Below are 26,362 nucleotides of genomic sequence, written 5' to 3' on the forward strand. Positions count from 1 at the left end.
TCGATATCGCATTGATGTATGGCTATTGTGATCAAAATGCCCAAAGGGCGTGTGCTATGTATGCTGCTAGGTATCCTGGACGACATAATCCAAGTGTCCGGACCGTTCGCCAGATAGTTATTTAAGGAAACAGGAAGTGTTCAGCCACATGTGAAACGACAACTACGACCTGCAACAAATGATGATGCCCAAGTAGGTGTTTTAGCTGCTGTCGCGGATAAACCGAACATCAGTGGCAGAGAAAATGCGCGACAATCGGGAATCTCAAAAACGCCGATCTTGAGTGTGGTGTCACCGCCAGACACCACACTTGCTAGGTGGTAGCTTAAATCGGCCGCGGTCCATTAGTACATGTCGGACCCGCGTGTCGCCACTGTCAGGATCGCAGACCGAGCGCCACCACAAGGCAGGTCTCGAGAGACGTACTAGCACTCGCCCCAGTTGTACGACGACTTTGCCAGCGACTACACTGACGGAGCCTTTCTCTCATTTGCCGAGAGACAGTTAGAATAGCCTTCAGCTAAGTCCATGGCTACGACCTAGCAAGGCGCCATTAGTTACTTCATGAATCTAAAGGGTCTCACTTGTATCATCAAGAATGCTGTATACCAAAGGACGATATAAAAGTTAAGTGTTCTAGTAGCTACGTTCTTTTCTTTATCACATTCATCACGTATCCTGTTCCAGACTTCGCGCCAGTCGGCGTGTGTGTACGTGTGCCCTTTCGGCTACCCGTCTCTGTGGACTGGCTGCCTTGTCAGTCCACTACATTGAGAATGCTACATCAACATTGATTGCACCCGTACCAGATTTCTATGCACCTGGAATTCCATGGCGACGACTCTGAACGTCATGTACAGTTCTGCCACTGGGCACAAGAGAAATTACGGGAAGATGACAGATTTTTTGCACGCGTTTTATTTAGCGTCAAAGCGTCATTCACCACCAGCGGTAACGTAAACCGGCATAATATGCACTATTGGGAAACGGAAAATCCACAATGGCTGCGACAAGTGGAACATCAGCGACCTTGACGGGTTAATGAATGGTGCGGCATTATGGGAGGGAAGATAATTGGCCCCCATTTTATCGATGGCAATCTAAATAGTGCAATGTATGCTGATTTCCTACGTAATGTTCTACCGATGTTACTACAAGATGTTTCACTGCATGACAGAATGGCAATGTACTTCCAACATGATGGATGTCCGGCACATAGCTCGCGTGCGGTTGAAGCGGTACTAAATAACATATTTCATGACAGGTGGATTGGTCGTCGAAGCACCATACCATGGCCCGCACGTTCACTGGATCTGACGTCCCCGAATTCCTTCTGTGGGGAAAGTTGAAGGATATTTGCTTTCGTGATCCACCGACAATGCCTGACAACATGCGTCAGCGCATTGTCAATGCATGTGCGAACGTTACGGAAGGCGAACTATTCCTGTTGAGAGGAATGTCGTTACACGTATTGCCAAATGCATTGAGGTTGACGGACATCATTTTGAGCATTTATTGAATTAATGTGCTATTTACAAGTAATCACTCTGTAACAGCATGCGTTCTCAGAAATGATAAGTTCACAAAAGTACATGTATCACATTGGAACAACCGAAATAAATTATTCAAACGTACCTACTTTCTGTATTTTAATTTAAAAAACCTACGTATTACCAACTGTTCGTCTAAAATTGTGAGCCATATGTTTGTGACTATTACAGCGCCATCTATCACAAAGCGAGAAAAGTCGCAGGAAATTTTTGTTTTCATATTTCCCGGCAAACTAGTAAACAAAGGTTACACAAGCACAAATGAAAATTTTTTGTGAAAATTCACTGAAGTTTAAGTGGAGGTCTTCAGGTCCTACTTATCGTGAAATTGTTCCGGACTTAACTTAGCTTTTTCTTTCACCTTTCATCAGTTTCATATAAATAAAATTGGAACTGTAATTGCTGTTAATTCCCATATTTCATTATGCAGTACACGAATATGTAATAAAAAATGGAGGTTCCTATTTTAAAAAAACGCAGTTGATATCCGTTTGACCTATGGCAGCGCCTTCTAGCGGGCCAACCATAGCACCATCTGGTTTCCCCCTTCAAGCTAGACATGTTTCGTTCTTTGTAGTTTTTTCGTTTGATGATTATTTCGTGAGACATTTGGCCTGGTCACGATCAGTGGACCACCCTTTATATTCAGACTTGATAACTGTCAGAGTTCGAAGGTATTGGTTTGATGTCAGTGCGTTTACACGGCTTCACTGTGTTAACCTCTTCACTCCCGAGGAAAAAGTCGCAGGAAATTTTTGTTTTCATATTTCCCGGCAAACTAATAAACAAAGATTACACAAGCACAAATGAAGAATTTTTGTGAAAATTCACTGAAGTTTAAGTGGAGGTCTTCAGGTCCTACTTATCGTGAAATTGTACTGGACTTAACTTAGCTTTTTCTTTCACCTTTCATCAGTTTCATATCAATAAAATTGGAACTGTAATTGCTGTTAATTCCCAAATGCTGTAATTAAGAAGAGCTTGTAACTGCTCATAAGTTAGTATTTCATGCATTGCTTTAGAGTGTTGAAGTAGTAGTTATTTCACTATTCTAATATCTAAGGCCAAACTGAAATTAGCATACATGCATTCTGACCTGACGTCCACTTACTAGAACCTTCAGAAAATAGGTTATTTCATAGCGACGAACAAAATTTATATAAACCTGAACTAATTCTCAGTATCTAGAATAGTTAGTGAACGTTAGGTAAATAACAGATACTCACAGTCTAATATCGGTATTTAGGCTTAATAATTGTTTACATACCGTTTTGAATTGTAAAAGCAACTACTTCCTGTGTGCGAGTAGCTGTACTCAATAACTAACACAGGATTCGTTCTTTGCAAAGTTACTGCACACTGGTTCTAAAACTAAGAACTAGAAGGACTACATTGACGGACCATCGTCCGTTAATCGGATAATACGCTTATTTACAGAGAAAAAAAATGAGCTAAAGTCCACATGTGTGGACCGAAGGAACGAACAGGTAAATATTTAAGATTTCACCTAAATATTAGGGTGACCGGAAACTAAAGTCGTTTTCTTACATTAAATTCAAACTTATAAATCGTTAATATGATTTATTTTAAATTAAGAACGTAATCACCCTCGTTGTGAACAATCTTTCGTCACTAGCGTGCAAATTTTCAATGTTGGATCGATAAAAATCAAGTGCTTGGAAAATGTTGTAGCGAACAACGGCGCCGTATGGGGCGGGTATGGTGGGTTAGGCAACATCTCGCACCCGAATTCATTACTTTTTTTCCGGGGTTCTTCACGTGCAGTGTGGACTTGCATTATCGTGTTGCAGAAAAATGCCTTTTCTGTTGACAACCACTTGACACTTTTCGATTAAAGATTGATTTACTCGATCCAAATGTTCACAGTAAAGGTCTGCATTCACAGATTCTTCAGGCTTTAAATGGGACGAGCCCAAGAATACTCCACCAAACACACAAAGGCGCATTTTTCGGGTGTAAACCCGGCTTACGTGTACTTCTTGGCGGCTCATTGTGAGAGAGCCATTGCCTTTTGCATTTTAGATTATCATGGGTGGTCGATACTTCATCTCCAGTGATCAAGAGATCAAAAAACGCTTCAGTGTTTTGCAGCGGAAACAATAAGCTGCATGCGGTGGATTAGCTGGCTGTGTTTCTCTTTAGCAATCTACTTCAGTTGTTCTTCAGAATGACCGATCAAGGTTGGTGAAGAGTGTTTGACAGTTCCTCGATTGTCTGACAAAATTTGCTTCCACTTTCGCCCTCAACATGCCATAGTCTAACGGCGTTGGTCTTCCTGGTCGAATGGAATCGGTAGGATCAAAATTACCGGATCTGAACTTAGAAAATCACCTTTGGCATTTACGAATGACTGATTCACATGGATAAACATCGCAAATGTCACTGGTGGCAACTGTTGTGTTACTACCCTTGTGAACACTCAAAATGCATACGAATCCGGATATGCACCTCTTCTGGTATCTGACCGGGTGTTTCACTATACGAAACCAGATATGCACCTCTTCTGGTATTCCATTGGATGTTTCACCATAAACTGTAAAAAGACATTAGATTTAATTATTTAAGAATAAAGAAATTACTCTTAACTTTAGGATGTCTCTGACATGACTTTGAAGTACTCAATGGCCTGATAAATGAGAAACGAATACCCCCTGATACATATTCCGGAAACCACAGTCAGTTACATGTCAGAGGGCACTTAGCAAGGCATCACATTTTAGGGTTTCTTCCCATTTCTTGGGGCAAATGACTACCCAATTACCTTTGTGCATGCTGTAATTAATCCGATCTCCGCTTCACGGTCTCTATGGGGGATGAAGAATATGTCCAGAACTTACTCCTAATACTCGTTCTCGAGGATTCCGTGGGATAAGTGGCGTCTATCTTGAAAAGTCAGCTAAGACAGATTTTTAAAAATTTCCGTGCCACAATTCCGCGAACCTATGAAACCCGTGAACATTTATACTTTTCTTTCACAAGCCCATTTTTCATCGGTATAGTAAAAGTAAAATGAGAAGTGTTGTTATGCTTTATAGCAACATGTACAGCTACAGATACCCCCACTAAGATGAAGCACGTCGTGTGGAATAACTTACACAACTAAAGACAGCATGGCTTGTCTCACAAGTAATTCATAAAGTAATTTCACTTCCACGTTTAGGTCTCATGTGCTCTAATTTAAGTGCATTCCTTTCAACGTCAAATTTATACATACAATCGTCATCAATTGTCTTACATTAGTGACCATGGCTTAAATCCATTTGGTTTGTGACCGTGTAAAGATTTCTGTATTTGTATTTCAGAAGGATACTTATTATTGTAAAATTAAACTCAGTTAAACAAGAGGCACTTTCTCTTTCACTTTCGTTTTCTCCAACTTTTACACTATAGTTGGTTAAGATCATTGTTGTACTAAGATGGTTTGTTTAAATACTACGAAATTCTAAATTTACGGTGACATTTACCTTAAGGAGTCACATGCCAACATTTTATCCTCTCTTACTCCCCACATTACAAATCTTAGAATTGTTCTCGTTCAACGTGTATCAAGAAGGAATAGTCTAAGGAATAGATCGAGTCCCGGTAAGTCTATAGGCTTTAACTATTTTGGAGAATACTTCCATATTTTCATTTCGTTTCCTTTCCTAGTCTTCTTTGTATATTCGCTGCATTCTCATCTAAGTCTCTGGACAGATACATTGAATGTGCTATACTGTCTGTTATGATGAGCCGGCCTCTGTGACCGAGCGGTTCTAGGCGCTTCAGTCCGGAACTGCGCTGCTGCTACGGTCGCAGGTTCGAATCCTGCCTTGGTCATGGATGTGTGTGATGTCCTTAGGTTAGTTATGTTTAATTAGTTTTAAGTCTAGGGGACTGATGACCTCATATGCTAAGTCCCATAGTGTTTATAGCCATTTGAACCATTTGTTATAATGACGACGAACGAGTCGTCACCAATGTTGGCGGTGGCCAATGCTAATTTTTTTTTTGTCATCAGTCTACTAACTGGTTTGATGCGGCCCGCCACGAATTCCTTCCCTGTGCTAACCTCTTCATCTCAGAGTAGCACTTGCAACCTACGTCCTCAATTATTTGCTTGACATATTCCAATCTCTGTCTTCCTCTACAGTTTTTGCCCTCTACAGCTCCCTCTAGTACCATGGAAGTCATTCCCTCATGTCTTAGCAGATGTCCTATCATCCTGTCCCTTCTCCTTATCAGTTTTTTCCACATATTCCTTTCCTCTCCGATTCTGCGTAGAACCTCCTCATTCCTTACCTTATCAGTCCACCTAATTTTCAACATTCGTCTATAGCACCACATCTCAAATGCTTCGATTCTCTTCTGTTCCGGTTTTCCCACAGTCCATGTTTCACTACCATACAATGCTGTACTCCAGACGCACATCCTCAGAAATTTCTTCCTCAAATTAAGGCCGGTATTTGATATTAGTAGACTTCTCTTGGCCAGAAATGCCTTTTTTGCCATAGCGAGTCTGCTTTTGATGTCCTCCTTGCTCCGTCCGTCATTGGTTATTTTACTGCCTAGGTAGCAGAATTCCTTAACTTCATTGACTTCGTGACCATCAATCCTGATGTTAAGTTTCTCGCTGTTCCCATTTCTACTACTTCTCATTATCTTCGTATTTCTCCAGTTTTCTCTCAAACCATACTGTGTACTCATTAGACTGTTCATTCTGTTGAGCAGATCATTTAATTCTTCTTCACTTTCACTCAGGATAGCAATGTCATCAGCGAATCGTATCATTGATATCCTTTCACCTTGTATTTTAATTCCACTCCTGAACCTTTCTTTTATTTCCATCATTGCTTCCTCGATGTATAGATTGAAGAGTAGGGGCGAAAGTCTACAGCCTTGTCTTACACCCTTCTTAATACGAGCACTTCGTTCTTGATCGTCCACTCTTATTATTCCTCTTGGTTGTTGTACAGATTGTATATGACCCGTCTCTCCCTATAGCTTACCCCTACTTTTTTCAGAATCTCGAACAGCTTGCACCATTTTATATTGTCGAACGCTTTTTCCAGGTCGACAAATCCTATGAAAGTGTCTTGATTTTTCTTTAGCCTTGCTTCCATTATTAGCCGTAACGTCAGAATTGTCTCTCTCGTCCCTTTACTTTTCCTAAAGCCAAACTGATCGTCACCTAGCGCATCCTCAATTTTCTTTTCCATTCTTCTGTATATTATTCTTGTAAGCAGCTTCGATGCATGAGCTGTTAAGGTGATTGTGCGATAATTCTCGCACTTGTCAGCTGTTGCCGTCTTCGGAATTTTGTGGATGATGCTTTTCCGAAAGTCAGATGGTATATCGCCAGACTCATATATTCTACACACCAACGTGAATAGTCATTTTGTTGCCACTTCCCCCAATGATTTTAGAAATTCTGATGGAATGTTATCTATCCCTTCTGCCTTATTTGACTGTACGTCCTCCAAAGTTCTTTTAAATTCTGATTCTAATACTGGATCCCCTATCTCTTCTAAATCGACTCCTGTTTCTTCTTCTATCACATCAGACAAATCTTCACCCTCATAGAGGCTTTCAATGTATTCTTTCCACCTATCTGCTCTCTCCTCTGCATTTAACAGTGGAATTCCCGTTGCACTCTTAATGTTACCACCGTTGCTTTTAATGTCACCAAAGGTTGTTTTGACTTTCCTGTATGCTGAGTCGGTCCTTCCGACAGTCATATCTTTTTCGATGTCTTCACATTTTTCCTGCAGCCATTTCGTCTTAGCTTCCCTGCACTTCTTATTTATTTCATTCCTCAGCGACTTGTATTTCTGTATTCCTGATTTTCCCGGAACATGTTTGTACTTCCTCCTTTCATCAATCAACTGAAGTATTTCTTCTGTTACCCATGGTTTCTTCGCAGCTACCTTCTTTGTACCTATGTTTTCCTTCCCAACTTTTGTGATGGCCCTTTTTAGAGATGTCCATTCCTCTTCAACTGTACTGCCTACTGCGCTATTGCGAATTGCTGTATCTATAGCGTTAGAGAACTTCAAACGTATCTCGTCATTCCTTAGTACTTCCGTATCCCACTTATTTGCGTATTGATTCTTCCTGACTAATGTCTTGAACTTCAGCCTACTCTTCATCACTACTATATTGTGATCCGAGTCTATATCTGCTCCTGGGTACGCCTTACAATCCAGTATCTGATTTCGGAATCTCTGTCTGACCATGATGTAATCTAATTGAAATCTTCGCATATCTCCCGGCCTTTTCCAAGTATACCTCCTCCTCTTGTTATCCTTGAACAGGGTATTCGCTATTACTAGCTGAAACTTGTTACAGAACTCAATTAGTCTTTCTCCTCTTTCATTCCTTGTCCCAAGCCCATATTCTCCAGTAACTTTTTCTTCTACTGCTTCCCCTACAACTGCATTCCAGTCGCCCATGACTATTAGATTTTCGTCCACCTTTACATACTGCATTAACCTTTCAATATCCTCATACACTTTCTCTATCTGTTCATCTTCAGCTTGCGACGTCGGCATGTATACCTGAACTATCGTTGTCGGTGTTGGTTTGCTGTCTATTCAGATTAGAACAACCCTGTCACTGAACTGTTCACAGTGACACACCCTCTGCCCTACCTCCCTATTCATAACGAATCCTACACCTGTCATACCATTTTCTGATGCTGTTGATATTACCCGATACTCATCTGACCAGAAATCCTTGTCTTCCTTCCACTTCACTGACCCCTACTATATCTAGATTGAGCCTTTTCAGATTTTCTAGATTCCCTACCACGTTCAAGCTTCTGACATTCCACGCCCCGACTCGTAGAACGTTATCCTTTCGTTGATTATTCAATCTTTTTCTCATGGTAACCTCCCCCTTGGCAGTCCCCTCCCGGAGATCCGAATGGGGGACTATTCCGGAATCTTTTGCCAATGGAGAGATCATCATGACACTTCATCAATTAGAGGCCACATGTCCTGTGGATACACGTTACGTGTCTTTAATGCAGTGGTTTCCATTGCCTTCTGCATCCTCATGTCGTTGATCATTGCTGATTCTTCCGCCTTTAGGGGCAATTTCCCACCCCTGAACCTCTATCCGCTCCTCCGCCCTCTTTGACAAGGCCGTTGGCAGAATGAGGCTAAATAGAAACATATGAATCACAGCAGGTTTGTCAGTAACGCCGATAAGGTGCTGGCTGCGTGGTCTGGATCTGCAACGACTAAAATAATTCAAAGTTGTTGGTAAAAAATAATATATATGCCTATTGTATTTAACTGGTTGTACAGGATTCTACTTCGCTGCATACGTATAAACAGATAGCTATTGAGGCCTCACTTAGGCCATACGTTACCAAGCGACTTGTTAGAGGTTGCTTCCTATCATCTGAAGGCTATGCTACTTTACTACTTGACGTCCCGAGTAGGAGTGGACGAGAGTTCGTTAGAAACTCGATAAGCCGCGGAGCGGCGCTAGAGACGCTGGTCGCAACTCGCAGGTCCAACGATACTAATACGGACCGCAGTCGATAACTGCAACCCCTAACAAATGCGGTATCGAACGTTGATACCACACTACCTTCGCAATTTAAATAAGTTATAGGTTACCTCTTTCATTCGAACCAAAAAACTGGTCCAGGTGCTTCTCTCTTTGGATTCACCTGAACCCTGGCACAGGTTCCCTTTTTCCTCGATAAACCTACCTTCTCATCCTCCTACGTCTCTATGAATCTGAATACACTAGACCTTAATGCTGACAATTACGTGCATAGTCTCTGATCGCTTTTTCTCCTCAGGATAGTTATCCTACCAAAAATCTATAAAAATATTAGTTTCTTACTTCCTTCTTTTCTCTTATCACTCCTGTTTCTCAACTTCTTTTTATTTACATGTTGTATAAGTGCCTTTGGATAACTTGTATTTGTGCATTACTATCTGAATGCTTAAGTTGTACCTCCTCCTGTCCTATTTACCCCAGTTCAGATGACGCTACTAGCATAAGCTAGAACCATTCAATTTACTGAAGAAAACTGAACGTTTTAATGGAGAAAACTTAAATCTGTGTCGCCATGTCATATTCATCATTACCATCATATGGTCCACATAAGAGAAGGGTTACAGCGATAGTAACATACACTTACAGATAAAGAGAGGCTAGAAATTGTACTGCTAACGAAGAAGAAAGAAAAGAAAATATAAGAATCTAGAAGAAAACGGTGTTGTTGTTGTTGTTGTGGTCTTCAGTCCTGAGACTGGTTTGATGCAGCTCTCCATGCTACTCTATCCTGTGCAAGCTTCTTCATCTCCCAGTACCTACTGCTACCTACATCCTTCTGAATCTGCTTAGTGTATTGATCTCTTGGTCTCCCTCTACGATTTTTACCCTCCACGCTGCCCTCCAATGCTAAATTTGTGATCCCTTGATGCCTCAAAACATGTCCTACCAACCGATCCCTCCTTCGAGTCAAGCTGTCCCACAAACTTCTCTTCTCCCCAATCCTATTCAATACCTCCTGATTAGATACGTGATCTACCCACCTTATCTTCAGCATTCTTCTGTAGCACCACATTTCGAAAGCTTCTATTCTCTTCTTGTCCAAACTGCTTATCGTCCATGTTTCACATCCATACATGGCTACACTCCATACAAATACTTTCAGAAACGACTTCCTGACACTTAAATCTATACTCGATGTTAACAAATTTCTCTTCTTCAGAAACGATTTCCTTGCCATTGCCAGTCTACATTTTATATCCTCTCTACTTCGACCATCATCAGTTATTTTGCTCCCCAAATAGCAAAACTCCTAGGCCCCAAAGGCAGACTCCGTTCCCACCCGACACTCCCCCAACCAAGGTTCTCCTTCTGCTAAGGTTCGTGAATGTGATGCCGGAGGGAGAGGATGGTCAGCATTTCCTACTGAACAGGCTGTCACAGCTTCACCGTAGCAGATCCTGAGAACTGATACTAACCCACCGCTTCCCATCGCTTTGGACAGCCCACAGAGAACAGGTAGTCACACGTTATTTGTCATTTAGTTGGTGTCATTTGTCCCGATGTCTTTGTCAATCTCTTTTGTTGATGTTAACAACCATATGGATACTTGGTCAATCTAAGTAGGCCCAACATGGGATGGGTAATACTGTATTTAGAAAAACATATTACTCATTCCAGAAATTAACCTCATCTATGAAACATACATCAAACACAACCTATTGTTTATTTGGAAAGAGAAAATACAAAATCTCACACCGAAAATATATTGAGAGGTGGCATGTCATTCTCTCACTTTAACAACATTGTCAGTCAGGTTAACATTTATATTTTAGGGCGTGATCTCGGTGTTGCCTTGTACTACATTTGCTATGTGTGGTCAATGACTTTTTCCACATGAGGAAATTGTGGGCAAAATGTTATTGTAACTCCATGTGTAGCCTGTAGAGACCTTGTCTCCAGGGGGCCATAGCCGAGGCGACGAAGACCAGAAACGAGACGAATTGGGGGCCATAATTCCCGAGAGCAGGGATCTGCCCATGCGAGGATTCTGGGAAACAGTGTTCACTGGGCGCCAGTTCGCAAAACATTTTACCTGGGCCAGGTGCCAGTCCATCACAGAAGATGGCCAGTGGAGGAAGCCATTTAAGAGAGACTGCTGTAAACTGACTTTTGTGCAGATTGTGGTAAGATCATTAAACTCTGTGCGTTCTCATGTTAGAAAGTGGGATGATATGGACAGAGTGGCTGGCGTATGTCTCTGTGGGGGTAGGATTGTGACCCCCCTCTCGGATGCATGGAGGCCGCGAAGTTCTTTTAGTGAGTGGCAAAAACATATATTTCATGGCTTGACCGTCTGGGAAGCTTAACAGACTTGTTTCAGAAATAGGAAATGGTCAGCCCGGAAAGATTAGGTCAGTACATAAATGAGGGACTGTGGTCCTGTGTAGATAGATGTTTCCTGCCAAAACTTGGCCATGCTTATTGGAGAATGACGCCTCCCTGCTATAAAATCGTCTTTTTTCAGACCAGAGAGATTAGGAGTCGCTGATTGGCTCCTCTCAGAATATGCAAATTAGAGGCTTGCTTTCCCAGTGAAGCAACCCTGGTGCTATGTCTGGATTGGCGACCAGGCCGACAGAACAGTCAAGAGGGAAGATTCAATGAGTAGAATACAGTTCGATTGGTTTGTGAAATGTAGGGGCGGTTTCGTTTTGATAATTCGGCTCCCGTACCAGGACTTTGTGGAAAGTGGTTGTGATTTTCTGTAGTCTTCGTCTTCTGGTTCTCCCCTGGTGGCGAACTTCAGCTACTTCGATTTTGGTGGACTAAAAGCCTGTGGCAGTATCCAACTGTAGTGACAGTAGACTGTATATGATCTCGGACATATCGTGTGTCACGAGGGTGATCTTATTCGTCCTGAGTCGGCTGTCTGTTTGAAAATTACAGCACGCACCATAAGGCCTGTGAGTCAAATTTGTTTGACCACACCAGCGAACTGGTGCACCTCACCCTGAAATCTGCCGGATTTCAGAGCTCCGACAGATATGTTTTCCGCGTTCTGGTAATCAGAACGCCAGGCTGCGTAGTTTGCGTATTTTCGTGAACGCGTCAGAACATTAGGCTACAGCTGCCGCAGCGACCGCTCCTCGCCGGCAGTGCGTCGTTAACTGCTGCCGCCTGAACCAAGGTGAAAAGATGAAGTACTGCTGCACCGGCGTGTGGTTGTTAAATGATATTCACAGCTCCATGTTCTCAGGTGAACCACAGTTTGTGGTATAGTTGATCGTAGTTGATTCCATTTGAATACAGTCGGGCCTCACAGTGGATTCATGTAAACAAAGATTGCGTCGTAAAAGAGATTAAGACGGGCGAAAATTTGTATAGCTTCCACCTCAATATTTGCTGTGCCTATCAAACACCGTTCCTTATCCCATGTGCGCTTTTCGTTTTTGTGTAAGATTTATCAGCTAGCTGTGGTAACTAACTGTTTAATGAAACCTGTCATTAATTTGTAAACTTAAACTTGCCACTGTTCTCATTCATGCGTGTGAAATCTTATGGGACTTAACTGCTAAGGTCACCAGTCCCCAAGCTTACACACTACTTAACCTAAATTATTCTATGGATAAACACACACACACCCATGCCCGAGGGAGGACTCGAACCTCCGCCGGGACCAGCCGCCACTGTTTTTATTTTATTGTGGAGGTATAATGAGTAGCTACACTCAGACATTTATTTACGTTTAATTCGAGCGATGGCTTTCTTTGTCAAAGTATTCTGATCCTTTTTATAAAGATTGTACAAATAAATATCTGATTTTGTTTTACTGTAGTATTTTCTTCAGTTATTACAGTAAATCTTTACCTTCCTACAAAGACCTAAGAAGATTACACTATATGTAATCCAAATACAAGTATATCTCTACATCTTAAACAAATACCTTTCATGTTGGTAAATATCTCTCTAAGATAGCAGGAGAAAGTTTAAAGACAACAGAATCGTTAAAGAGGAAGAAATTTCATCATGGGAAACTAAATGTAAAAAAAAAAATTATGCAATTAACTCCGATACACTTTTTATTGCACCAAGGTTATAAAGACCTTTTACGGGACCCGTTTTTGGATCGATCAGAAATACTGCTCTCGGATGTGGTGTCCCTATTATCTTGAAAGGTCCAGCATACTTTCACGAAAACTTACTCGTCTTTTTCTTTATACATATTTAAACTCTGACATTTCTCAGACATAGAACGAGGAAATACTCTTAAGAAATATGTTGGATGTATTTCTCCTTCCGGCTTAAATTTTTCGAAACTGCTTAGCAGGAATAATTCCATTTCCAGTTTGTAATTCTTCCAATAATTCTGGGGATAATCCTGTGTTAGATGTAGCTATTTTGCCTCTAAGTGTGCTTCTAATCTTCTATTTAGTGTGTTCTTATTCTTCCCATAATTTCTGTAACCCTTTTTTATTATTAATAGTGTCGGCCGTAGAATTAGAGATAGCGCTGTTGGTACATACTTTTTCGTGTACTTTTTTCTCTACAATTTCTTCTAGACGCTTCTCCAAATCAGTTAAAGTATTTGGACAACTACAAATTTCAATAAGTTTTTTGTTTAGTTCCAATGCTTCTACCCTATGTTGAGTCTCTGAGAGTTGATTGCATATAGTTTCGTAATTGTTCGAAGATAATTTCTCTAATTGTATCAGTCCAATAGTGAGCCATCGACTGTGGAAAGGTCCGATTAAACTCCAAGATTATTTCGTCTCGCCCTGGTGACTTATTGAGTGCCCTATTGCGTATAGCTTGAACCGCTTCATCCTCTTTAATTTCCTACGGTAGTATGTCTTCCGCCTGTTATGAGTGTCCCAAAGAGCATGTGAGTAACTTTTTATAGGGCAGTCTTCTCGTGTTCTTCTTCGTTGTAAAATCAGGCATTTGCTATGTCATTTTGTGTCGTAAGATGTGTGCCATCCTTTGTGTCAGTAGTATGTATTAAGACTTTGCGGATGCTTCTTCCGTATGAGAACGCATCATATCAATGCCTGCTCGTGCCACTACTTTCCTTCATCACAGGGGCGCGGATGGTGCGTTCTCGTAATATCGTGAAATAGAACAATAAAACCTGCCGTCTCCACTGTGAATGTTCGCGCCACAACGCGATCAATACGCGCCGTATGTGCAGTTTGGTACATTCCAACCAACAACGTAATGTCGTGGGGCACATCTGCCGACGACTATCACAAGACTGCCAAACTTCTTTAGTAACTCGGTGATGCTTTGAAGCTTTGAGCTGGACCACATTCATTTTCAGTATCCCGCGGCTTCGCCACACCTGCTTTATTGCGAGGGCGTTCTTGTAAATGCATACCGTGTTGTCGGTGAAGGTCGCTGGGCATAGTTTTGCGTCATGGATATCAGGTTGAAGGCGGCACTTAAAGCAGACGCGATCGATGCTGCTGGGGGAGTGGCTGCATACGTATGTGTATCCGGTTCGGTCCCCTTGGACTTCTTCCTTCGTATCTACAAACTGCAGATATCGTATCAATGTTCTCAACTCTGGTCATGTGTTATGAGGTGGGAACTGATCATACTGCGCTAGAACACAATTTAAATCCTCGCCGACGATGATCCATCTTAGAAAGAGCAGGGCTATTTCTTCTACAAAGAAGCGTGATCATTCTCTTCGTTTGTCTATAACAGGCGCGCGTAGATGTTGACAAGGCGCAGTCCATATGCAGTCACAGTCATTCCGCGTGCCAATTGTAGGTGACGTCCTCTGCTACGGTGCCTTTCTTAAGGAGTATATGCAACTAACGGTTTCTGAAGCTGGTGATATCAAGGTGTTGTAACTATAGAAGGACGACAATTCGTCGACATATTCTTCCTGTAAGAGATCGATACCTGTATCTGCTGCATGCACCACATCTTTGAGTAAGTCGTCTTGATCCGTGACCGCATGGTATGCGGAACCCTTGTTGACGTCCTACGTGTTGTACGACGTGCTTGCTAGGCGCACTTTGTCTCTGAATGTGCGGTCTTCGCCGGTGCTGTCAATGAATCGGCCATTGTTAGTTACAAAAGTGTGGTCTGTCAGGTGTGTCACCTCAACCACGACACCCGTTGTTGCAGGCGGGTAGATTTGCTCGCTATCATCGGTCCATTTGTGCCAAGACGAATCCTATGGCAAGATCTCCTAACCCTCAACTGTTACGGAGAGGTCTTTCTTCGCAGTGCCGTGCTCTGTGACTTCCTGGAGGTCTGCCTTAAAGACGGTCATTGCATTCGGTGGTGTAACGGAAACCCCAGCACTCTCTACTGTGGCGTCATCATCGTCCACCTGTCCACACCCCTCTCCCATGCGAAATAAGCAATCGTATGGTGGGGACCCCTGTTTGCGCTGTCGTACGTCCATATCCTTGGCCGAGTGGTGTTTGGGAGCCCCGCCGTCTTTAATGTCGGGGAAAAAATGGGTCATCGTTCGGTTTTCATATTCGTCTCCGTTCCTGTGACATCGTACATCTGTTGCAACTACTCAGCGGTAGATTCTTCGCTTGTCAGCTTGCACGCAGTTTCGTCCACCAGTGTCGACAGTGCCATGAGATCGTCCGTCCTTTGGTACTGGAGAAGGTGCAAGAGGGAATCCTTCCCGAAGGCGGCATGGATGGTGTCGTGGGTGTGGATACAGCTTCGCCTGACAGTACTTGGGTAATCCTACTTTGGGCGCACTCTGAGCGTACGCAGCCCTCCTGGCCACAACCCCGTCGTAAATAATTATCGCTCTACAGCCACCAATAAGGAAGTGAGACGGGACGTGCCGTATAAGCTCAATCTGAACCTGCCTCACCCCGTTAAGAACGGGGTACTTAGTATAAGTGGTGCATTTTTCGGCCGCATGACTGAGTACGCATCCATATGCTTGTAAAGTGTTGAAATCGACGTGTTCCAGAACCTCGGAGGTTCAAATGGTTCAAATGACTCAGAGCACTATGGGACGTAATAGCTGAGATCATCAGTCTCCTAGAACTTAGAACTACTTAAACCTAACTAACCTCAGGACATCACACACATCCATGTCCGAGACAGGATTCGAACCTGCGACCGTAGCGGTCGCGCCGTTCCAGACTGAAGCGCATAGAACCGCTCGGCCACTCCGGCCGGCCCTCGAAGGAAAGTACAAAAACTCTAATAGTGTGGAGTCCAAGTCCCGCGTGATCGATGGACACCGTCCCCACATTGCCGTCTGGATGTGTGAATTTCAGTTTATTCTCATGGTCACGGAGGATTTATTCTATGTGATTGATCAATTCAAGTAAATCACACTACTGGCAATAGAGAGGTGGATGCCTATCAGGTCCTGTGGATCTGTTTTGATCTCTTCCCATATGAATCGTTCAACTTCAAAAGATCTGTGTCGCCTCAGTCAAGTAGCGTAGATAATCTTGATCTGTTTTGATCTCTTCCCATATGAATCGTTCAACTTCAAAAGATTTGTGTCGCCTCAGCCAAGTAGCGTAGATAATCTTGATGGTTGACGTTCTGTATTAGTGGGCCATGTTGTATCTATATCTATAACGTCGTCACTCCCGAGAAACACAAGAGTGAAACAACCTCCAGCGCGCAACGCTCCGCGGCGTAGACGTAAAACAACGTCAGTACCACTCCGCCGCTGGAGGCGAAAGTGGTGAAAAGGTGTTGTGTTGGCAGAAGTGCCAACACCGTGTTACTAGAGGAGGCCGAAATGGCACGCGTTTTAGCTCACGCAGGCTGGCGTGAGGAGGGAAGAACTATACTGACGTGAGGTCTGGAACATGACAAGGAATTAGAATTCAGAAAGCGGACGTAATTAGTTTGATACTTTAATCCATTAATGATGAACGTCGCTCTTGACAGTACATGATTCACAATATTATCTGTTCAGAATACATTCTTGATGAATATGGCGCCTTGCTAGGTCGTAGCAAATGACGTAGCTGAGGGCCATGCTAAACTGTCGTCTCTGCAAATGAGAGCGTATGCAGTCAATGATCCATCGCTAGCAAAGTCGACTGTACAACTGGGGCGAGTGCTAGGGAGTCTCTAGGCTAGACCTGCCGTGTCGCGGCGCTCGGTCTGCAATCACTGATAGTGGCGACACGCGGGTCCGACGTATACTAAAGGACCGCGGCCGATTTAAATGCTACCACCTAGCAAGTGTGGTGTCTGGCGGTGACACCACAAAAGGCTCTACTCCTAGACTACTTCTGTTTACTTACAAACTCTGCTATTTAGTACACAGTTATTGTTCGTATCTGTCGACCTGCTTCGATGGGTGGTAACGTGCTCGCCTCCCATGCAAGTGGGCCCGGGTTCGATTCCCGGCTGGGTTGGAGATTTTCTCCGCTCGTGGCCTGGGTGTTGCGTTGTTCTCATCATCATTTCATCCGCATCTCCGGCGCGCAAATCGCCCAATGTGGCGTCGACTGAAATAAGACTTGCACTTGGCGGCTGAACTTCCCCGGATGGTACCTCCCGGCCAACGATACTATACGCTCATTTCATTTTTTTCTTTTTTTCATGTTCGCAGTCTCTCAGAATTACTCTGTATAATGAGCTGCATTACATAATTGACTTTCCTTATGTAAGATGAATCGCCGCGTCGCCGAGCGGTTCTAGGCGCTATAATCTGGAAACGCGCGATCGCTACGGTTGCAGGTTCGAATCCTGCCTCGGACATGGATGTGTGTGATGTCCTTAGGTTACTTAGGTTTAAGTAGTTCTAAGTTCTAGGGGACTGATGACCTCAGAAGTTAAGTCCCGTAGTGTTCAGAGCCATTTGAATCACCGCTAAAGTCCGACGAATATGGTCAGGACAAAAAATATACAGTGAGGTGACAAAAGCCGTGGGATACCCGCTGAACTATGACGGACGTCCTTTTGCCAGACGAACTGCAGTAACTCGACGTGGCAAGGACCCAACAAGTCTCTGGAAGTCCCTCGCAGAAAAATTGAGCCATGTTACCTGTATAGCCGTCAATAACTGCGGACCTGTTGCCGATTCAAAATTTTGTGCACGAAATGACATCTCCAATATGTCCTATGAGTGTTCGATGGGATTCATGTCGGGCAATTTGGGTAGACAAATCATTCGTTCGAAATGCCCAGAATGTTCTTCAAATATATCGCAATCAATTATGGCCCGCTGACATGGCTTTGTCATTCCTAAAAATTCCATTATTGTTTGGCAACATGAAGTTCATGAATGGCTAGAAATGGTCTCTAGGTAGAAGAACATAACCATTTCCAGCTAATGATCAGCACAGTTGCACCAGAGCACCCAGGCTATTCCATGTAAACACAGCCCACACCTTTAGGTAGCCACCATCGGCTTGCACAGAGCCTTGTTGACAACTTACGTTCAGGGCTTCGTGGGGTCTGCACCAGACTCGGACCCTACCGCCAGCTCTTACCAACTGAAATCGGGACTCATCTGACCAGGCCACGGTTTTCCAGTCGTCTCAGGTCTCACCAGAATGGTCACTATTGCAGGTGCTGTTAGTAAGGCCACTCGCGTCGGTCGTCTGCTGCCGTAGCCCATTAACGCCAAATTTCGCCGCAGCGTCCTAATGGATACGTTCGTCCTACGACCCACATTGATTTCTGCCGTTATTTAGATTTACTTGTCTGTTAGCACTTACCACTCTACTGCTCACAGTTGTTAAATGTAGTCCGTTGGCCATGGTCTTGGCCGTAGTGAGAGGCAGTACGTGAGATTTGGTACCCTCGGCACACTCTTGACGCTATGGATCTCGGAATATTGAATTCGCTAACGATTTCCGAAACTCAACGTCCCATGCGTCTAGCTGCAGCTACCATTCCGCGTCCATAGTCGGTTAATTCCTGTGGTCCGGCCATAATCACGACGGGCACATTTCCACATGAATGACCTGAGAACAAATGGTAGCTACGCCATTGCACTGTCCTTTTGTACCTTATCTACTCGATGCTACCGCCATCTGTATATAAGCATATTGCTGTCCTATGACTTTCATCGCCCCAGTGTATTTACCACTCTCAAATGACATTTTCCACAAATGAACCTGACTTCGATGATTCATCCTATACGTGTAGTCTCACCCTAAGCTGATGATTTTTTGAACTATCTTGCTGGAAAGAAGTCTTTCTTTTCTTTTCCAACCTTCTTTTGTTATCACTAAAGATTTCCGGGAATATTTTCTTGAAATGAGGTGCCTCATTGTTGTCATGAGCTGGACTAACAGGAGGTGAGAAAGGCTTAAACTCATTTTTCTTTGTCATGCTTACGTGGCTCGATGATATACTTGCCATCAAGAAGTCATATTCCTTTTATTAATTCCAGCAATTGATCATCTCACTATGATATAGAAGAAATAACAGTAGCAAAAAAAAATCTAGGTATTCATTGATTACTTAAGTACACTGCATCAGGATAGGACACGTTTCCGGTAGTGACCTTTATGAAGGAACCATCCTGACATTTTCCTGAAGTGACCTAGGAAAAATATGGGAAACCCATATCAGGATGTATAGATAGAGCGAATACGAGGTGGGTGTCTTAACAGATGCACAGCCTCATTCTGTTGGTCCCTATTTTACAATGTTCATTGCTTTAAAGACAAATATTTTCTGATAACTAATAATCATGGTCGCACACATTGAGGACACCTGTTCAGGACTTATGGGCCAAGCAGATATGGTCCTCGCGATGAATCCTTTAGCCAACAACATTCAAGTAAGCTCCATGTTTCCTTCTTGCTTTCCCTTTTGTCCGCGTGAAAAAAAAAAAAAAACTGTGTTAGCAAGACTTTACTACTATGCACTTTAGATCCTTCCTGGTCCATCTTTAGATGACTTTCTAGCAAAAGTAGTAAACCGTGATCATGAACTGAAAAGCGGAAAGGTGTTGGAGTTAACCACTTTTATAATTATTTATTACCCTGAGTCCTCAAAGTAATCATTAATATGTACATTGCATTAGTTATGTGTTTTAATAATGTCTTTCATTTCCTAGAGCAGTGTATTACACAATTTTGCTCCCCGATAGAATATACTTTTTTGAAGTTTTTGTTTGTTTTTCGTTGGTAAATGTAAATCTACGCTACATAAGTGTTGTATTTCGTTGACAAATGTAAGTCTGTGTTCATGCACATAACTTTTAGTGGAATACTTTGCATCGTCATTCCTCACATGCACCTCAGATTCGTAGTTGTACTTACTTGGTGCAGTAACGATGCCCAATTTTCTAAATAGCTCTTTAAAATGAGGCACCTACCACTTCTAGTTATTATTTTTATGGCCCTTATCTGTAAACTGTGTCCATGTTTCGTGTCTTCGATCTCCAGAAAAGAACCTCACAGCTAGGAATTGAGAGTACATAGTAGTAGCAAGTGGCACAAGATTTTCGCTGTTAAAAACTGATAATAAAACCATAAGAGCATAACATGCTGATGACGTTCTTTTTGTCAGTATCCTTGTGTGTTGATTCCACGTTCATTGATAATCAATATTTATTCCTAAAAACTTGTTACACACTATATAGATTTACCATCTATGCTTAATGTAACGGATTTGTTTTTCCTCTTTATGCTGGATGCTGTTCGTTTTCTTTCTGTTGAAAGTCAATTTATTACGTGCTGCCCAACGGTAACCATCCTAGAGGCTTTAAATTACTTTCCCTAATAGGAGTTACGGTGTTACACCATTGACTACGAAGATATTATCATCGAAGAGAACTATTTCTCTATGTCTTGTACTGCCTGGAAGATCATTGATACATATCAAGAACAGAACTGAACCCACTAGACACCGCGTGTTTCCGTGTTTTCCGTCCGACAATTCTTCTGCAAAAACGTATCATCTGACAATGTGTGGACTATCTCCACATTTTGCACCCTGTTTTCCAAGTAACACTGGAACCACTTGATCGCCGTTCCTTTTAATCTAACGCTTTTAGCTTGTTTAGCACTGTTTTATGATCAACATTGTCAAAAGCCAGGTACAACTCTCAGAATATGTCTGAAGCATAGTCATCCCAATCAAGAGCTTCAAGTACCTAGTTTGTGAACCGTATAGTGATCGATGCTGTACTTCTCTCGTTCCAGAAGCCAAACTATGTTTCGTTAAACGGGTTGTATTTATTGATGTACCTCATTGCCTGTACTTCATAATGGACTCAATTATTATTTGAGAAACAAAGACGGTAGCGAAACCGGTCCGTATTTGTTAATACTTCCTGCACTATTGTACTCTCGTATGGGCACAGTTCATGCGTGTTTTACGTACCCTGGAAGATCTGAACTCGTTAATTATGTATGATAATGTGGCTTGTATCCTCTTGTGCACCCTTTCAGAAAAAATGACAGGAACGTCGTCTAAACATGCTGACTTCTTATTTCTAATTTCTGTGGTGTTTCCCTGACTTTCAACTTCTGTTGTGGGAAACAAAGTCATTGCCCTCGCTGTGTAGATCATTGTGGGTGCTACGTGTCTGTTAGGACGTTTTTGCTGCAGTTTCTCCCCAGCATTTACAAGAATTACCCATTTCCGAATATTTTCTGTTATCCTACCATCATCTTTGATTTTTATGTTATCAAACTTGTTCCTGTCTTTTCCAAATTCTATTCTTATGACACCCCACGACTTTACCCTTTATTTTCTGCCTTAAATATTATTTTGTAATTGAATTTTCTTTTTATGGCAAGCACTTCCTTCCAGTATTTCTTTTTATATCACTGATGATAATCCAGGAACACTGAATTAGCGCAGTGCTTCTTCAAAGAACTGAGAAATTTAAATGTTTGTGAGGACTTTCTAATACCTGTTGTTATCCCTTTATTTTCCTTACCTGGTGCTGTAAAAGTGTCTGCTTTTGGAAATGTCTCCTCTAAAACTAGTCTTAACAGTGTGCAGAATCTACACTGCGTCGTTCAGTGAAAAAACGAAATACGTTTTCCGCAAATGCTTTCATCCATGTAGCCTTGAAAAATGTTTCCCACTCTTAGTTTTTTGATTTCCATTGTCCCTTGATCTTTCTAGCTCCTTGCTATACCTTGTATGACAATATCTTACCTTTGTTGGAGTTTACAGTTCATATTCGTCTTTGTACAGGAATGCGGCACCTCAATTTTATTACTCTTACGGTAAGACGTTACTGCATTTTACATAATATTATCGGCGCACAATATGAAGGTCTTCGTTTCTATTTTCCCAACTCCAACCCCAAATGAAAACACAGTGATGCTAAACGAGAACGTAATAACAATTTCTATAAATTGACTTTAAAATAGACCTTTTTCACCATCATTATACTGACCCGATTACGCGGAAATGCGAAACATTTCGTTTTCGTTAGTTGGTGGCGTTGTGAAAGCATATTAACACCCTGGTAATACCTTATCCTCGTTACCAGTATATAAATTTATTGTGCAACGAATACTAAGTTCCTAAACGAATTGTCGTATGTATGTTAACGTGAATCCAAAAGCAAGTTGGACAGTAGAATAGTTTTAGAGCTTAAAACAAATGGCAAAACTTCCGCCAACGTTAAGTGAGCAATGAACGCACATTTGCAATATGTTCTACTTCCAACTAACGCACCGAATTCCTACAGTCACATGGCAATACATCCTTTACCACTTCGTATGCGACGATCAGACATTTCTAGAACCAATCCAACTCTCCTCCCGGCTCGATTCGGGCGATATTACCCAATGCTGAAGGATGAAGAATTAGTTTTAACGTCCTTCGCAATTGATCACAGTCTTTAGATGGTTCCCGTTTCTTATTATCCATATCTCGCAGTTTCAGAGCAACTTATCTAAATGTTCTTGCTTGCGAAGTATACTTTAGAAGAAAACCATTTGAAGAGAAGCTACGTTTTCTTTGAATTATCCTTTGGAGCAGTATGTACCTATTTACTAGGTTATGGAAGTAAACGATGTTATCTAACAGCACAGGAACAGGTTCTGAAGGCCGGGAAAGACTTATTTTGCTAGACAAAGGCACGCAGAGCGCGTTTATAAGGCACCACTTTATCTTAGGGGAAGACTCTTCTCACCATCGGCGCTAAAAAGAGAAGTTTACAATGGTCTCCCCGAGATTGTTGTTCCACGCTGAGAGGACGGAGGAAATCTTTAGGACCTCCGTGGAGCCCTGAACAAGTCTCTCTCTCTCTCTTTCTGTCTCTCTCTCTCTTTGTGTGTGTGTGTGTGTGTGTGTGCGTGTGTGTGTTTTGAGCTTGGTAAAACGGAGTTTTGCTGTGAGATGTTTACAGAGTAAAAAGTGTTCCATCCAAATGAGGAGTGGAAAAATAGCAACAACTAACGTAATGACTGTTTTAAACCTGTAACCTGGCTTATCGGGTGTAAGACACGTAATGTATGCTAAAACTGCGACAAAAGACAGGGGAGAACTTGTCTTTCTCAGGTGTTATGGTTCATACTAAAAACTTCATATTTGATGTCTGGCTTAAGGCTTCGGTCGTTTTCTCCGTTTCATGTTCCATTCACGATTTATTGCTGGAAAGAACGAGCGCTGGTGATCTTAGGTGTCTCTAATATTAACCTCGCCTGGTACATGTAAGAGGAAGACCTATATTGACACGCCCTTTTAAGAACGTACACTCTTGGAATTTTGAGTGCGCACGTCTCCTTGATGAAGAATGCGTTGTTGTACCGTCTGCCTCTGGAGATCAGATGAGTATCTTCATCACACCGTCATTTTTACTTAACGAATCCGTGAAAAAACGCACTACTCTTCTTTGCAAGTATTGGGTGGAGGGGGTCTTTCTAAAGTACCATCGTCCTTCGTCGACTACACTTCCTGACGATTCTTCCAGTGAATCTTAATTGAAACTCAACCCGGATGCCAAGCAACTCAGCGTCGACGTGGCAGCATCCTTTACTGCTTTCCGGGTCTCATGGGCGAAGAGAGCGAACAGGGCTTCACATCGTCATAAGTTGTAGAATCTGTGTTCACTCACAAAAAGGAGACTTTCAGTCTCCAGGAAGGATGTAATGCACGATCATAAAACGTATGTTTTTGAGCCCTTCCTACACACCTGCAGCTCGGAGCTAACGCTACACCTACTCAGCTACGGTTAATGGAATCCTCACTGTGTTACTGCAAGTAGTGCGAGTTACCTGATTGGATGTCAGAGACGATGCGCTCCTGGCGACCCCGCAGCCACGCTGTGGTGACCACGTGGTCCCTCACCAATGAGGGCACGTGGCAACGAAGCACTGCAGTATTGCCAACCATCACGAACTCGTCGTACACTTGCGCCTCGTAGTGCTGTCTGACCGTCGCTGGAACAGACACATCCACAGCTCCACTGCAGAGCGCTTGCGCGACAGAACACTTTGGTCCTTAATGTGCACGAGACTACCGTCTATAGTTCTACAGACGAAACAGCAGCAATGCTGCTTAAACATTAAGCAGTACCTTCGAAAACTAGCCATCGCTTACAAAGTGCAGCAGGAAGAGTGGTCAATATTCAGCGACACGACAAAAACGACCACTTGAAGAAAAAAAGTTGTTTGGCTATTATTATGTCATATAATACGTTAGGGCAGTCCGAGACACGTAAAGTGCAGATGAAGTGCTCATGGTTCTTAAGGTATGCATTTTGGAGCCCATGCTTGCTAGAATTATTTTACTTCGATTGATCGTTCCTGTCTTATCGCTGCATGTTGACTGTTCCTCTCGTGACCCATTGTATAGTGATGGTTTGGGTCTGCAATGAAAATAAGGTGTTCACCACTTATTTAAATACGTTTTCAATAGACTAGAATTTACGGTTTTTCCTAAATATTTCACATGAAGAAGTGTTCTAAGGCAGTAAAAACTGCAGCTGACAGTAACACATGCTGTAAGGACAATTACAGCAATAAATAACTTATAAATTCCGAGGAAACAAAGAGTTTCTGTGATGTATAAATGCAGACTGAAGCGAATAATGAAAATTAGGATCAAGGCCAGGATTTGAACAGAGGCCCTCTGCTCGCTAGGCAGGTGCGCTATCCGAATTCCTATTCACGTGTCAGTCCACTCGGTATTCCCCAGCATTGTATAGAACAGGGGAGCCTGCCTGAAACCCAGGTAGAGGTGCTTTAACGAAACGAGCTGCATGTATCAAACATCTGTTACGTACATACGCAAAGTGCAGTAATGAATGAAAATTTACACTAAGTCTGGGATTCGAACCCAAGTCACATGCTGACTAGGCAGATGTGCTAACCACTACACCAGCCTAGCATAGTGGCGTTGCGCAACTTAATGGACTACCTTGGCATGTCTCCCTCTTCAGTCCAAATTCCCATACATGCTTCAGCTGACTTGGTATTCCCCCGTTAGAGTTTTAGAGGAGAATACCAAGTGGGTGGATGTTAGTCCATCCCCTTAGCGAGCAGGAGACCCAGGTTAGAACCTCGGCCCTAGTACAGATTTTCGATCATCGCTTCAGTCTGCATATATACATCATGGATATTTGAGACTTGGAAAGGTCACTATAATCATATAGTTAGCTTCATATAATTTAAACAGGTTTTAGATCAGCATTACTGATGTACTAGAGAGGAAGAGTTTCTCTGAAAACATTGTTTTACTTGGTACAATGTAGAGGGACCCATGTGTTTGTTCTATTATTAAGGATAAATAACCATTTCTGTCATCTCCTGTTGCCAATTTAACTATTGTGGTGGATTTTACTAATTCATTATTTTGTCGACACGATTGACCTTTCGCGAAGGAAAATTATGAGCTACGAACCTGTTTCCTTATTAACGATAATAATCGAAGCAGATTGGTCCCTCTATAAAATATGATTTGTTGTGCTCTCTGTGGCAGGGCTGAAATGAGAAAGGCTGATTACCACCACTGCAGTCACCATGCAAATGCTACTAAAACAATGTCATGCCTAAGGAGCGTTCTCCAACACAGAAGGGTAACGTCATATTACTGTTTAGTGTTATGTTTTTTGGTACTGTTTCCTCATGGTGCGCCGTGGAGCTTGAAGTTACATGTGCTGCAAATAGGATGATGGGTTTCCCTTTCTCTGGCCAGCACCAAGATTGACTTTAGAGGCAATGGCGATTTGCGTCTGGAGGCACCAGGAAGATTCACAGCATGCCTCAATGGCAGCACGGGCACTACCACTGGCACACAAAACCATAGGCATCGGTATGTGCAGTGACTACCACTGTACAGTTATGGTATGTCAGTACAATTTTTTAGACTGTCTTTGTTGGGTGCAAAGAAACAAATTTTGGTATAGGGAA

Source organism: Schistocerca nitens, chromosome 2, assembly GCF_023898315.1.
Source record: "Schistocerca nitens isolate TAMUIC-IGC-003100 chromosome 2, iqSchNite1.1, whole genome shotgun sequence".
NCBI lineage: Eukaryota > Metazoa > Arthropoda > Insecta > Orthoptera > Acrididae > Schistocerca > Schistocerca nitens.